General features: G+C 39.6%; 1 pseudogene; it reads right to left on the bottom strand.

Moving 5' to 3' along the window:
- Window positions 1–10,493: 10,493 nt before the first annotated feature.
- On the bottom strand, window positions 10,494–12,589 carry LOC111748950 (olfactory receptor 56A4-like; annotated as a pseudogene).
- Window positions 12,590–13,248: the final 659 nt, after the last annotated feature.

The following is a 13,248-nucleotide window of genomic DNA, read 5'->3' as shown; positions in this document are numbered from 1 at the left end:
ACTGCCAGGACTAAGGTTGCAAAGCAGCCAAGCATCTGTACATTGGGACTACGAATCAAGACAATACTAAGACAGCTGTCTGGTTTTGATGAAAGCAAATTGCTGCTTCTCCCTAGTGTGTCAGAGCCTGCTTTGTTCCCTCAACTACACCAGATGGGAATGTGGAGAGAATGTTTTGAGGAAAGGATATTGGAAGTCCATAGCTCAACAGATGTGAGCACAGGGCTGGTCTTGTAGACAGAAATCACCAATGGCTCTCCTTTGGAGCTCCACAAGGGGTGATAGCACACCCAGAAAGAACTGTATGCAGAAGTAGAATATATTCAATTGAAATTTTTATGGGGCATCCAATAGGTTTGAGTTCCAAAATGAGCAAGAGAATTTTTCAAGAAGAGTTTATAGTGATGGAAATTTTGGCAGCAGATATTGGTGGGTGCACAACATGATTGATGTAATTGCTGCACTTGAAAAATGTTGAATTAACAAATGTTGTATTATCTATTTTTTTTTCAACAGTAAAGAAAAAAAAAAAAAGGAATGTAGAAACTGAGGAGGGTTCAAGTGGCATAGATACCTTCCACCCAAAGGAATACAGAGTAAGGGATAATGATCCATGTCCTACTCAGAGGGCAGAAGAAAAAGCAGTGTGCTTAGAAAATAATAATAATAAATGTAGCAATAATAGCTCTAATTTAACACATATTTAGCACATATAAGAAAGTGTACAAAGACCTCTTCATGATTAGTTTATTCACTTTTCAGCATAATAATAAGAATCATTATCATCATTTTAAAGATTAGGAAACCAAGGCTCCAAGAGTCCAGCCAAAGTCTACAAAATCCGAGTAGCCAAATCTAGCCAAATGTGTTTATCTGAGATTGAAATTCTAGTTACCCAGATTCTTAATCCAATCCCACTGGTCTCAAACCATATAAAATGTCATTTATTTCTGGCTGAAAAAAGACTCTGTGTTAGGTACTATAAGAACACAGAATAGTATAAGATTTTATCATTGTTACCAAGTAGTTTTCAAAGGAAGACAGAGACGATACATTCACTGATAAAATATTCCATCTTGTTCAACACATTTTTATTTTAAATGTGTCTGTAAAGGGAAACCATGCTAAATTTAAAAAGATGAATAAAACACTCTCCAAAATAAAATAGCTACTCCAGGTGCAAAAGTAATTTCATTTGAGAGAATCAGGAAAGAAAGGCCTCTTGTAGAAGGTGGCATTTTGAATTAAGCCTCAGAGGAAAGATGGGATTTGGCAAATGACGATACTCATAAAAGGAGCTTGATGTAGGAAGGATCAAATGATTAAAGACACACAGCAAAGCATGTCTAGGAATATTCAGGAAATAGTGAGCAGTCAATTTTGGCTACCAAACCAAAACAAACAAACAAAAAACAGTTACAACCCGGTCAATTTCATCTCATGAGAACCCCATGTGTTGCAGAATAAATCTGCTCTCCATAGGGTTTTTAATAGCTGTGATCTTTTGTAAGCAGCTTGCCAGACTTTTCTTCTGAGGTTCTTTTGCATGGGTTTGAACTGTCGATCTTTTAGTTAGTGATCAGGTACTTAAACTTTTGCCCCACCCAGGAACTCCTAATTTTGGCTACCCCCCCAAAAAAACACACCCGTTGCCATCAAGCTAATTCTGACTTACAGCAACACTATAGGACAGAGCAAAACCGCCCCACAGAGTTTCAAAGGAGCACCTGATGGATTTAAACTTTTGGCTAGCAGCCGTAGCACTTACCCACTTCGCCATCAAGTTTTCCTACAGTGGCAGTGAAAACAGAGAGTGCGAGATGAGTCTAAAAGGACGTTAGGGCCAGAGCATAAAAAGTCTGTAATAGAAGAGAAGAGGATCAATGCTGTAACACATAAAATTTTTTTCAATTAATTTTTATTAAGCTTTAAGTGAAAGTTTACAAATCAAGTCAGTCTCTCACACAAAAACTTATGTACACCTTGCTACAAAACTCCCAGTTGCTCTCCCCTAATGAGATAGCATGCTCCTTCCCTCCATTCTCTCTCCTCCTGTCCATTCTGCCACCTTCTGGCCCCCTCTGCCCTCTCATCTCCCTTCCAGACAGGAGATGCCAACATAGTTTCAAGTGTCCACCTGATCCAAGAACATTACTCCTCACCAGCATCCCTCTCCATCCCATTGACCAGTCTAATCCCTGTCTGAAGAGTTGGCTTTGGTAACGGTTCCTGTCCTGGCCTAACAGAAGGTCTGGGGACCATGACCTCCGGGGTCCTTCTAGTCTCAGTCAGACTATTAAGTCTGGTCTTTTTATGAGAATTTGGGGTCTGCATCCCACTGCTCTCCTGCTCCCTCAGGGGTTCTCTGTTGTGTTCCCTGTGAGGGTAGTCATCGGTTGTGGCCGGGCACCATCTGGTTCTTCTGGTCTCAGGCTGATGGAGTCTCTGGTTTATGTGGTCCTTTCTGTCTCTTGGGCTTATAATTACCTTGCATCTTTGGTGTTCTTCATTCTTCCTTGCTCCAGGTAGATTGAGACCAATTGATGCATCTTAGATAGCTGCTTGCCAACGTTTAAGACCCCAGACGCCACTCTCCAAAGTAGGATGCAGAACATTTACTTAATAGATTTTATTATGCCAATTGACTTAGATGTCTCCTGAAACCGTGGTCCCCAAACTCCCACCCGTGCTACGCTGGCCTTCGAAGTGTTCAGTTTATTCAGGAAACTTTATTTGCTTTTGGTTTAGTCCAGTAGTGTTGACCTCTCCTGTATTGCGTGTTGTCTTTCCCTTCACCTAAAATAAAACTTATCTACTATCTAAATAGTGAAAACCTCTCCCTCCCTCTCTCTCTAACCCCCTCGTAACCTTCAAAGAATATTTTCTTCTCTTTTTAAACTATTTCTCCAGTTTTTATAATGAGGGTCTAATACAATATTTGTCCTCTTGCAACTGACTAATTTCACTCAGCATAATGTCTTCCAGATTCCTATGTGTTAGGGAATGTTTCATGGATTCATCATTGTTATTTATCGATGGGTAGTGTTCCATCCTGTGAATCTACCATAATTTATTTATCCATTCATCTGTTGATGGGCTCTTTGGTTGCTTCCATCTTTTTGCTATTGTAAACAGTGCTGCAATGAACATAGACGTACATGTATCTGTTCACATAAAGGCTCTTATTTCTCTAGGCTAGATTCCAAGGAGAGGGATTGCTGGATCGTATCGTAGTTCTATTTCTAGTTTTTTAAAGAAGTGCGAAGTCAATTTCCAAAGTTGTTGTACCATTTTACATTCCCACCAGCAGTGTAGAAGTATTCCAGTCTCTCCACAACCTCTCCAGCATTTATTATTTTGTGTTTTTTGGATTAATGTTGGAGTGAGATGGAATCTCATTGTAGTTTTGATTTGCATTTCTCTAATGGCTAATGATTGTGAGCATTTCCTCATGTATCTCTTAGCTACCTGAATGTCTTCTTTAGTGAAGTGTCTGTTCATATCTTTTGCCCATTTTTTAATTGGGTTATTCATCTTTTTGTAGTTGAGTTTTTGCAGTAACATGTAGTTTTTAGAGATCAGGTGCTGATCGGAAATGTCATAGCTAAAAACTTTTTCCGAGTCTGTAGGTAATCTTTTTACTCTTTTGGTGAAGTCTTTGGATGAGCACAGGTGTTTGATTTTTAGGAGCTACCAGTTATCTGGTTTCTCTTCTGCATTTACTGTAATGTTTTGTGCACTGTTTATGCCATGCATTAGGGCTTCTAGCCGTGTCCCTGTTTTTTCTTCCTTGATCCTCATTGTTTTAGATTTTATATTTAGGTCTTTGATCCATATTGAGTTAGTATTTGTGCATGGTGTGAGATATGGGTCTTGTTTCATTTTTTTGCAGATGGATATCCAGTTACGCCAGCACCATCTGTTAAAAAGACTGTCTTTTCCCCAATTAACTGACTTTGGTCCTTTGTTAAATATCAGCTGCTCGTATGTGGATGAATTTATGTCTGGATTCTCATTCTGTTCCATTGGTCTATGTATCTGTTGTTGTACCAGTACCAGACTTTTTTGACTACTGTCGTGGTATAATAGGTTCTAAAATCATGTAGAGTGAGGCCTCCCACTCTGTTCTTTTTCAGTGATGTTTTACTTATCTGGGACCTCTTTCCCTTGCATATGAAGTTGGTGATTTGTTTCTCTGTCGCATTAAAAAATGTCATTGGAATTTGGATAGGAATTGCATTGTATCTATAGATGACTTTTGGTAGAATAGACATGTTTACAATGTTAAGACTTCCTATCCGTGAGCAAGGTATGTTTTTGCACTTACGTAGGTCTCTTTTGGTTTCTTGCAATAGTGTCTTGTAGTTTTCTTTGTACAGGTCTTTTACACCTCTCGTAAGATTTATTCCTAAGTATTTTATCTTCTTGGGGCTACTGTAGATAGTATTGATTTGGCGATTTCCTCTTTGATGTTCTTTTTGTTGTTGTAGAGGAGTGCAACTGATTTTTGTATGTTTATCTTATATCCTGATACTCCGTTGAACTCTTCTATTAGTTTCAGTAGTTTTCTTGAGGATTCTTTATGGTTTTCTGTGTATAAGATCATGTCATCTGCAAATAGAGATATTTTACTTCTTCCTTACCAATTTGGATGCTCTTTATTTCTTTATCTAGCCTAATTGCTCTGGCTAGGACATCCAGCACAAAGTTGAATAAGAGTGCTGATAAGGGGCATCCTTGTCTGGTTCCCGATCTCAAGGAGTATGCTTTCAGAATCTCTCCATTTAGGGTGATGTTGGCTGTTGGTTTTGTATAAATGACCTTTATTATGTTGAGGAATTTTCCTTCTATTCTTATTTTGCTGAGAGTTTTTATCATGAATGGGTATTGAACTTTGTCAAATGCCTTTTCTGCATCAATTGATAAAGTCATGTGATTCTTATCTTTTGTTTTATTTATCTGGTGGATTACATTAATTGTTTTTCTAATGTTGAACCATCCCTGCATACCTGGTATGAATCCCACTTGGTCATGGTGAATTATTTTTTTGTGATATGTTGTTGAATTCTATTGGCTAGAATTTTGTTGAGGATTTTTGCTTCTAAATTCATGAGGGATATAGGTCTGTAATTCTCTTTTTTTTGTGTGTGGTGTTTTTACCTGGTTTTGGTATCCCGGATATGCTGGCTTCATGGAATGAGCTTGGGAGTATTCCATCCTTTTCTAGGCTCTGAAATACCTTTAGTAGCAGTGGTGCTAACTCTTTTCTGAATGTTTGGTGGAACTCTACAATGAAGCCATCAGGGTCAGAGCTTTTTTTTTTTGTTGGGAATTATTTTGATCACCTTTTCAATCTCTTGTTACAGGTGTATTTAGTTGTTCTACCTCTGTTTGTGTTAGTTTAGGTAGGCAGTGTGTTTCTAGAAATTCATCCATTTCTTTTAGGTTTTCAAATTTGTTACAGTACAATTTTTCATAGTAATCTGATATAATTCTTTTAATTTCAGTTAAGTCTGTTGTGATATCACCCACCTGATTTCTTATTGGTATTATTTGCTCCCCATCCTGTTTTTCTTTTGTCAGTCTGGCAAAAGGTTTATTAATTTTGTTAATTTTTTCAAAGAACCATCTTTCAGTCTTGTTAACTTTCAATTATTTTTCTGTTATCTAATTCATTTATTTCTGCTCTAATTTTTATTATTTGCTTTCTTCTGGTGCCTGAGGGTTCTTTTGTCACTCTCTTTCTATTTGTTCAAGTTGTAGGGATAATTCTTTGATTTTGGCCCTTTCTTCTTTTTGGACGTGTGTGTTTATTGATATAACTTGACCTCTGAGCACTGCTTTCGCTGTGTCCCAAAGGTTCTGATAGGAAGTGTTTTCATTCTCATTAGATTCTGCGAATTTCTTTATTCCATCCTTAATGTCTTCTATAACCCTGTCTTTTTGGGGCAGGGTATTGTTCAGTTTCCAAGTGTTTGATTTCTTTTCCCTGCTTTTTCTGTTACTGATTTCTCCTTTTATGGTCTTATGGTCAGTGAAGATGCTTTGTCATATTTCAATGTTTTGGATTTTGCAAAGGCTTGCTTTTTGACCTAATACGTGGACTCTCCAGAGAATGTTCCATCTGCACTAGAAAAGAAAATATACTTTGCAGCTGTTTGGTGGAGTGTTCTGTATATGTCTATGAGGTCAAGTTGGTTGATTGTGGCATTTAGATCTTCCATGTATTTATTGAGTTTCTTTTTGGGTGTCCCGTCCTTCACCAAAAGTGGTGTGTTGAAGTCTTCTACTATAAATGTGGTGCTGTCTGTCTCACATTTCAATGTTGTTAGAGTTTGTTTTATGTATCTTGCAGCCCTGTAACTGGGTGCATAAATATTTAATATGGTTATATCCTCCTGGTATATTGTCCCTTGAATCATTATATAATGTCCTTCCTTATCCTTTGTGGCGGATTTAACTTCAAAGTCTATTTTGTCAAAAATTAATATTGCCACTCCTGCTCACTTTTGATTGTTGTTTGCTTGACACATTTTTTCACCCTTTGAATTTTAGTTTGTTTGTGTCTCTAAGTCTAAGGTGTGTGTCTTCTAGGCAGCATATAGCTGGATTTTTTTTTAATCTATTCTGCAACTCTCTGTCTCTTTATTTTGTCCATTTAGTCTATTACTTTCAGCATGGTTATAGATAGGTATGAGTTTAGTCCTGTCATTTTGATGCCTTTTTTTGTGTGTTGTTGATAGTTTCATTTTTCCACTTACTTTTTTGTGCTGAGAGTTTTTCTTTGTAAATTGTGTGCTCCTCTTTTTCTTTATAATTGAATTTGTTTTTGCTGAGTATTTATGTTTATCTTGGTTTTTATTTTGAAGTGTCGGATTGTTAGTCTTCTTTGTGGTTACCTTAATATTTACCCCTATTTTTCTAAGTATAAACCTAACTTGTATCTCCCTATATTGCCTTGATTTCCTGTCCATGTGGAAGATCTATGCCTACTTTATTTAGTCACTCTTTATTGATTATTGTCATCTTTTGAGTAATGGCGTGACTGATTCCCTGTTTTGAGTGTTTTTTTTTTTTTTTTTTCCCTACCTGAGTTGATATCTGGATGTTCTGTTCTGTGTTCTAGTGTTGTGTTGATATCTGATATTATTGATTTTCTAGCCAGAGAATTCCCTATAGTATTTCTTGTAGTTTCAGTTTGGTTTTTGCAAATTCTCTAACCTTTCATTTATCTGTAAATCTCTTAATTTCACCTTCATATTTGAGAGGCAGTTTTGCTGGATATATGATTCTTGGCTGGCAATTTTCTCCTTCAATGCTCTGTATATGTCATCCTATTGCCTTCTTGCCTGCATGGTTTCTGCCAAGTAGACCAATCTTATTCTTATTGATTCTCCTTTGTAGGTGACTTTTCACTTATCCTTGGCTGCTCATAAAATTTTCTCTTTATCTTTTGTTTTGGGAAGTTTGATGATAATACATCTTAGTGACTTTCTTCTGGGATCTACCTTGTATGTGGTTCAATGAGCATCTCAGATAGATATCCTTTCAACTTTCAAGATGTCAGGGAATTTCTCTGCCAACAAATCAACAATCCTCTCTGTATTTTCTGTTATTCCTCCCTGTTCTGGAATTCCAATCTCACAAGTTATTCTTCTTGATGGAGTCCTACATGATTCTTAGGGTTTCTTCATTTTTTTAAATTCTTTTATCTGATTTTTCTTCAAATACATTGGTGCTAAACACCTTATCCTCCATCTCCCCAATTCTGCATTCCAATTCTTCAATTCTGCTCCTCTGACTTCCTGCTGAGTTTTCTAATTCTGCAATTTTATGGTTAATCTTTTGAATTTCTGAATGCTGTCTCTCTATGGATTCTTGCAGCTTATTAAATTTTTCATTATGTTCCTGATTTTAATTTCTTCAACTGCTTTATCTGTGTGTTCCTTGGCTTTTTTTGTGTATTGCCTGATCTTGTTCCTGATGTCATTCTGGATGTCTTGCATTCTAGATCTGGCAGTTCCAGGAATAAATCTTCATCTGGGAGAATCCTTGATTCTCTATTTGGGGAGTTTGTTGAAGCAGTTGTGGCCTGCTTCTTTATGTGATTTGATATCAACTGCTGTCTCTGAGCTACCTATCAGTTATTGTAATAATTTATTTTATGTTTGCTCACTGTGTCCTAGCTTCTTGCTTTCTTTTGTTTCCAAATACCCAGATAGGCTACTAGAGTGTACTAACTTGATTATTAGAGCCTTCGAAGAACTAATGTCCTGTTACCAGATGGCTAGAACTGTTACCAAGTATTTGAGCCTCGGAGTCCATTCACTATTCTGGTATAGATTCAGCTCAGGTGTCCTGATAGTCAGTCTCCTACTGTGTGGTGTAGGCTCTCACCTACTAACTTAGAGGAGTAGTAGTGATGGTTGTACGCACTGGTGTCTGGTAGCAGTAGGTGGTCACACTCTGAGGAGGGCAGGGTGCTGACAGTCTTCCTCCAAGTGTCAGTGAGAAAGGAGTGTCTCTGTTCTCTAGAATGCTATGGTGGGTGTGCTATGCAGCCATACCTTAGGTATCCAATGCTTATACCTGTAAAGACTGGTAGGCACCACTATCCTCAGACCACTTTCATGGGTGGCTAGTTGGTGTGAATGGAACCTCCAGCGCTCAGGTCTCTGTTGTGGGTAGGTGAGGGCTCTGTTTAATAGGCAGAGTGGTATCAGACCTCCAAAACCTGCCTCTCCACTGCACAACTGAAACAATTACAGTCAGATCTCTAACAGATTTGCCCTTGCATTATAAGAGCCACCTGGATCCATGTAGGGGTGAAAGTCAAAATCTGTGGATTGCTTATGCCTGGACTGGAGCTGCTTCTACTCTGAGTTTCCAGATTAGGGGAGTCAAGAAAGTATTTTTCCCCCGTTTGTTCATTTGCTCCTTTTCCCAGGCCAGGAGAATGGCTCAAAGAGGGTGCAGGAGGTTCTATCTCAGGCCCAGGGAAATAAACTGTTAATGAAGCTGGCTGGGGCAGAGGGGGGAGGGATCAGACAGAGAGGATAGAGCACTTTCAGAAGAAGGAGCTATTACGTCCACACAGTATGTCAAGAGTGCTATTTTATCTTAGATTCCAGAGGCATGTGTAGCCTGTGTGCACTGGCTGGGTCCCCACTGAGATTGTCCCAGGGGGTTAGGGCTATGTCCTATGCTTGCCTTCTTTCACTGAAGCAGCTTTGCCCTAAACTCCACAGCCAGACCTGCAGCCATCACGCCAGAGGGTTGGAATGTCAGCACTAGGTTTGCCTTTTTTCGCTGAAGCAATCGCTTCATAAGTGCTGCAGCCAGCCCTGCTGTAGACACTCCACAGGGTCAGGGGAGTGCCACTTTGCTTGCCTGCTTTTGCTGAAGCTGCCGTGTCTAGGGACTCTACCATCAGCTCCGCCACATTCACACCAAAGAATGGCACCAAGAAATTGGAGCTGAGGTGCTGCACAGGCTCGGCAACTCGCTGCTTCTCCACCGTCTCTCAAAATCACTCAAATCGATTCCTTAATTCTGTGTTTGATGCTCAGGGTTCATAGATTGTTATATATGTTATCAATTCACTTGTTTTTTCAGGTCTTTTTTGCAAGAGGGTTCAGGAGAAGCTTCTGACTAGTTAGCCATTGGCCCCACCCCCAAAATTTTTTTTAAATACTGTAGAAAAATTAAACTTAATACAAGTCATTTGGGAAAGATAGGCTTTAATACAGAGGAAAGTAGAAGAGTTTAATTGAGAAAATTGTTCAAATGATGCTTGAGAAAATTATGAACTTGAAGGTCTTAATATTCTTCCCCAAAAGAGAAAGATTGCTGCTGTGAAATATTCCTTGGAGATAATGGATTAATATGTAGCATGGTTAGGAAGGAGACTGAAAAATAATAAAGCACACTTATCTGTCAAAACCTAACCCTAGAGCTTCCATGCCTGGAAAACTGTGGAAAGCTTTACCAGCCACAGCTCAGGATTGGGGCTGGGACAAATAGGGCAATAGAGGGAATGAACAGGACAGTTAATTTATCCTAAGGATGGGCAGGTCAGGGTGGGATAGGGATGGGGCCTGACATTTGATTGAAAATTTTAGCTTCCATAGAGTCACTTACCACTTGCAGTCAGGTCAATTCTGATGCATGATGACCCCATGTGTGACAGAATAGAACTGTGCTTCATAGGGTTCTCGATTGCTAAATTTTTCGGAAGTAGATCACCAGGCATTTCCTCCAAGGCACCGCTGGGTAGACGTGAATTCCCGACTTTTCATTAGCAGTCAAGTGAATTAACTGTTTGCACCAACAGGGACTCCTATAGTCAGGTAAAATAAGACAAAGTGAAGATTATAAAGCCATGAAGATAAAGATGATGAAAAAAGGAACATATAGCGTTTAAAAAGGCAACCTCTCTAAACAAACACCCGCTCTCCTTTAAAAATAAATAATTAAGAAAGAAAACTTTAATAGAAGGAAATAATAGGAAAGGCACATCCAGAGAGGTGACACAGATGGAAATTTTTAACAGGATTTGACACAGTGGTTAAGAGCTCTGCTGCTAACCAAATGGTCGGCGGTTTCAATCCACCAACCACTCTACGGAAACTCTATGAGGCAGATCTACTCTGTCCCATAAGGTCAGTATGAGTCAGAACTGACTCGTAAGCAACAGGTTTTGGGGTCTTTAGGGGGGTAGGACCTATGGAGCCAGTAGATGGCACACCTGCCAAGGATTCCAAAGAAGAGGGTTGGGAGTGCTCAGGGCAAACATTCAGCCCCAGCAGCCAAAGTTTTGGAATCAATGTCTGCACTTATTTCAGCCCAAGCAATCCCCTCATAGCACAAAACCAGGCAGAACTCTGCTAGCCTGAACCAGGAGACAAAAGAGGCATCTATGTCCTTTGCAAAAGAGGAGGCAGGCAGATCTATTTAATGGCATCATATGAAGATTGTTGCTTTAATGGGCAAACACTCCCCCTCTAATCTAGCTCCATTTGACTAAGGCTTGTCAAGGCCCTCCATTAGGAATTAAGTCAAGAAAAATTTCCAGGTAACCACAGAATCCAGGAGAGGTTTTCTTTGAAGCAATAAAAAACAAAATCAATAAGTGAATGTCTTCATTACTGCCAGAGGTCTGAGGAAAAAGCAGAATCAGAACTCATTCTAGGATTAAAAATTCACATTTCCTTTACAACATAAAAACAATTCCCTGTTTTTATTAATGATTCCAAAGGTGAGTCTGATCCTTTTTACCTTTTACAACTTCCTCAGCACCTTCTGGATTCCTTGCTTTATCTCTTTGGTTAATTTCAGAGCTGGGGGTATGAGATAGTGCAGGATATAGAGCCGGGTGGGGACATCTGAGGGAACTCTCTGTCTGGCCAGGTTAATGATGACCAGAACCACCAGGACTGTGATGAAGAAGAGCATGAGGATGAAGTGGGAACCACAGGTGCTCAGGGCCGTGGCCGCAGCTCCCTCAGCCTTGATCCTTAACACAGCTTTCAGGATGAAAAGGTAGGAGAGAATAACAAGGATAAGGTCAGAGCCCAGCAGGGTCCAGCCTGCCACAAAAAAAAAAAAAAAATTGATAAAGTAGATTAAATGTGATGTCATCACAAGAGAGTTTGAACACAGACAGGTTAGTGCAAATGCAGCTTTTGATGATATTCTCATCTCAGTCTGGCAGAAAGGATGGGAACAGGAAGAGAAAAGACAGCATTCCTGGCCACAACAAAGATCGCAGCCCTAGACACAAATTGGTCAGTGATGATGGATGGGTACTGCAGGGGGTGGCAGATGACCACATAGCAGTCATAGGCCATGACCATGAATGTGCAGGACTCCATGGTCAAGAAACTGTTCATGATGAAGATCTGGAGGAAACAGACAGAAAAGCTGATACACTTGAGGTCAAACCAGAAGATGGCCGGGACCTTTGGGATGACAGTGAGGCAGAGCACAATATCTAGCAAGGAGAGGAGGTTGAGCAGGTAGTACATGGGCTCATGCAGGGAGGCCTCCAGCCAGACGGTGATCAGAAGGGTGGCATTGGCCCCCATAAACAGGAGGAAGAGGAGGCTAAGGGGCAGGGACAGCCAGTGCTGCCAACTTTGGTAGTTAGGAAAGCAAATGAGGAGCAATTCAGAGACTAAAGCAATGGAGGAGTTGCTGGGTGATGCCATGCAAAGTATCTTGATCAAGTTGGGAATCCAGGGAACCTTTAAATGTAGGACAGAAGTATATCAGCATAGAAAATACGTGCGAAATATACACTGGAACTTGGGGTCCACTGGTATATTTAGCTTGTCCCAATGAAGTTTTAAAATCATCAGTATCATCATCACCACTGACATTAAATTCAGTACCTATCTGTCATGTGCCAGGCACTATACTGAATGCTTTATATTCACTATTCATTTATATTGCTTCATCCTTTTAAAAAACACTTGTTTTTGCTGTTGAGCTGATTCCCATTCATAGCCATCTTGTATGACAGAGTAGAACTGCCTTATAGAGTTTCTTGGGTTGTAATCTTTATGGGAACATATTACCAGGTCGTTTCTCCCAAAGAGTTGCTGATTGGTTTGAACTGAAAACCTTTTGGTTAGCAGCTGAGCACTTAACCATTGTGCGTCCAGGGGTGTAATTAATATTGTTATCCTAATTATACAAATTATGAAAGAGAGGCAAAGGAAAACAAAGTAGTTTGATCAATATTAAAAAGAAAAAAAAAACCATTGTTGTCAAGTCAATTCCGACTCATAGTGACCCTATAGGACAGAGTAGATCTGTCCCCATAGAGTTTCTAAGGAGCTCCTGGAGGATTTGAACTGCTGACCTTTTGGTTAGCAGCCATAGCTTTTAACCACTACGCCACCATGGTTTCTTAGACAGTCAATAAGTGGTGAAACCAGGACTGTTTACCATGGAGCCTGACTCTAGAGTCCATGCTCTCAGCCTGACATTATTTAGCCTTGACAAGGGCAATTACTTAACCAAGCCCTTCCTTCAGGAGGTTAGCCAACTCCTTGGAGGAAGATCAGGAAAAGCCCAACCTTCTACGCCATAGAATTGAACAAAGTCAGTTGAATATTGCAGAGGAAAAAGTAATATTTGATGGAATAAGGTTCTGGGGAGGTAGTAGAGGATTAATTCAATTTTATTAGTGAGGACTTTTGGGTAAAATGGGGACATGAACAAAGTATCTTCCTTACTCCACTA

The sequence above is a fragment of the Loxodonta africana genome, chromosome 7 (genome assembly GCF_030014295.1).
Source record: "Loxodonta africana isolate mLoxAfr1 chromosome 7, mLoxAfr1.hap2, whole genome shotgun sequence".
NCBI classification, from domain to species: Eukaryota; Metazoa; Chordata; class Mammalia; order Proboscidea; family Elephantidae; genus Loxodonta; species Loxodonta africana.
This window is presented reverse-complemented; position numbering and strand designations above follow the sequence as displayed.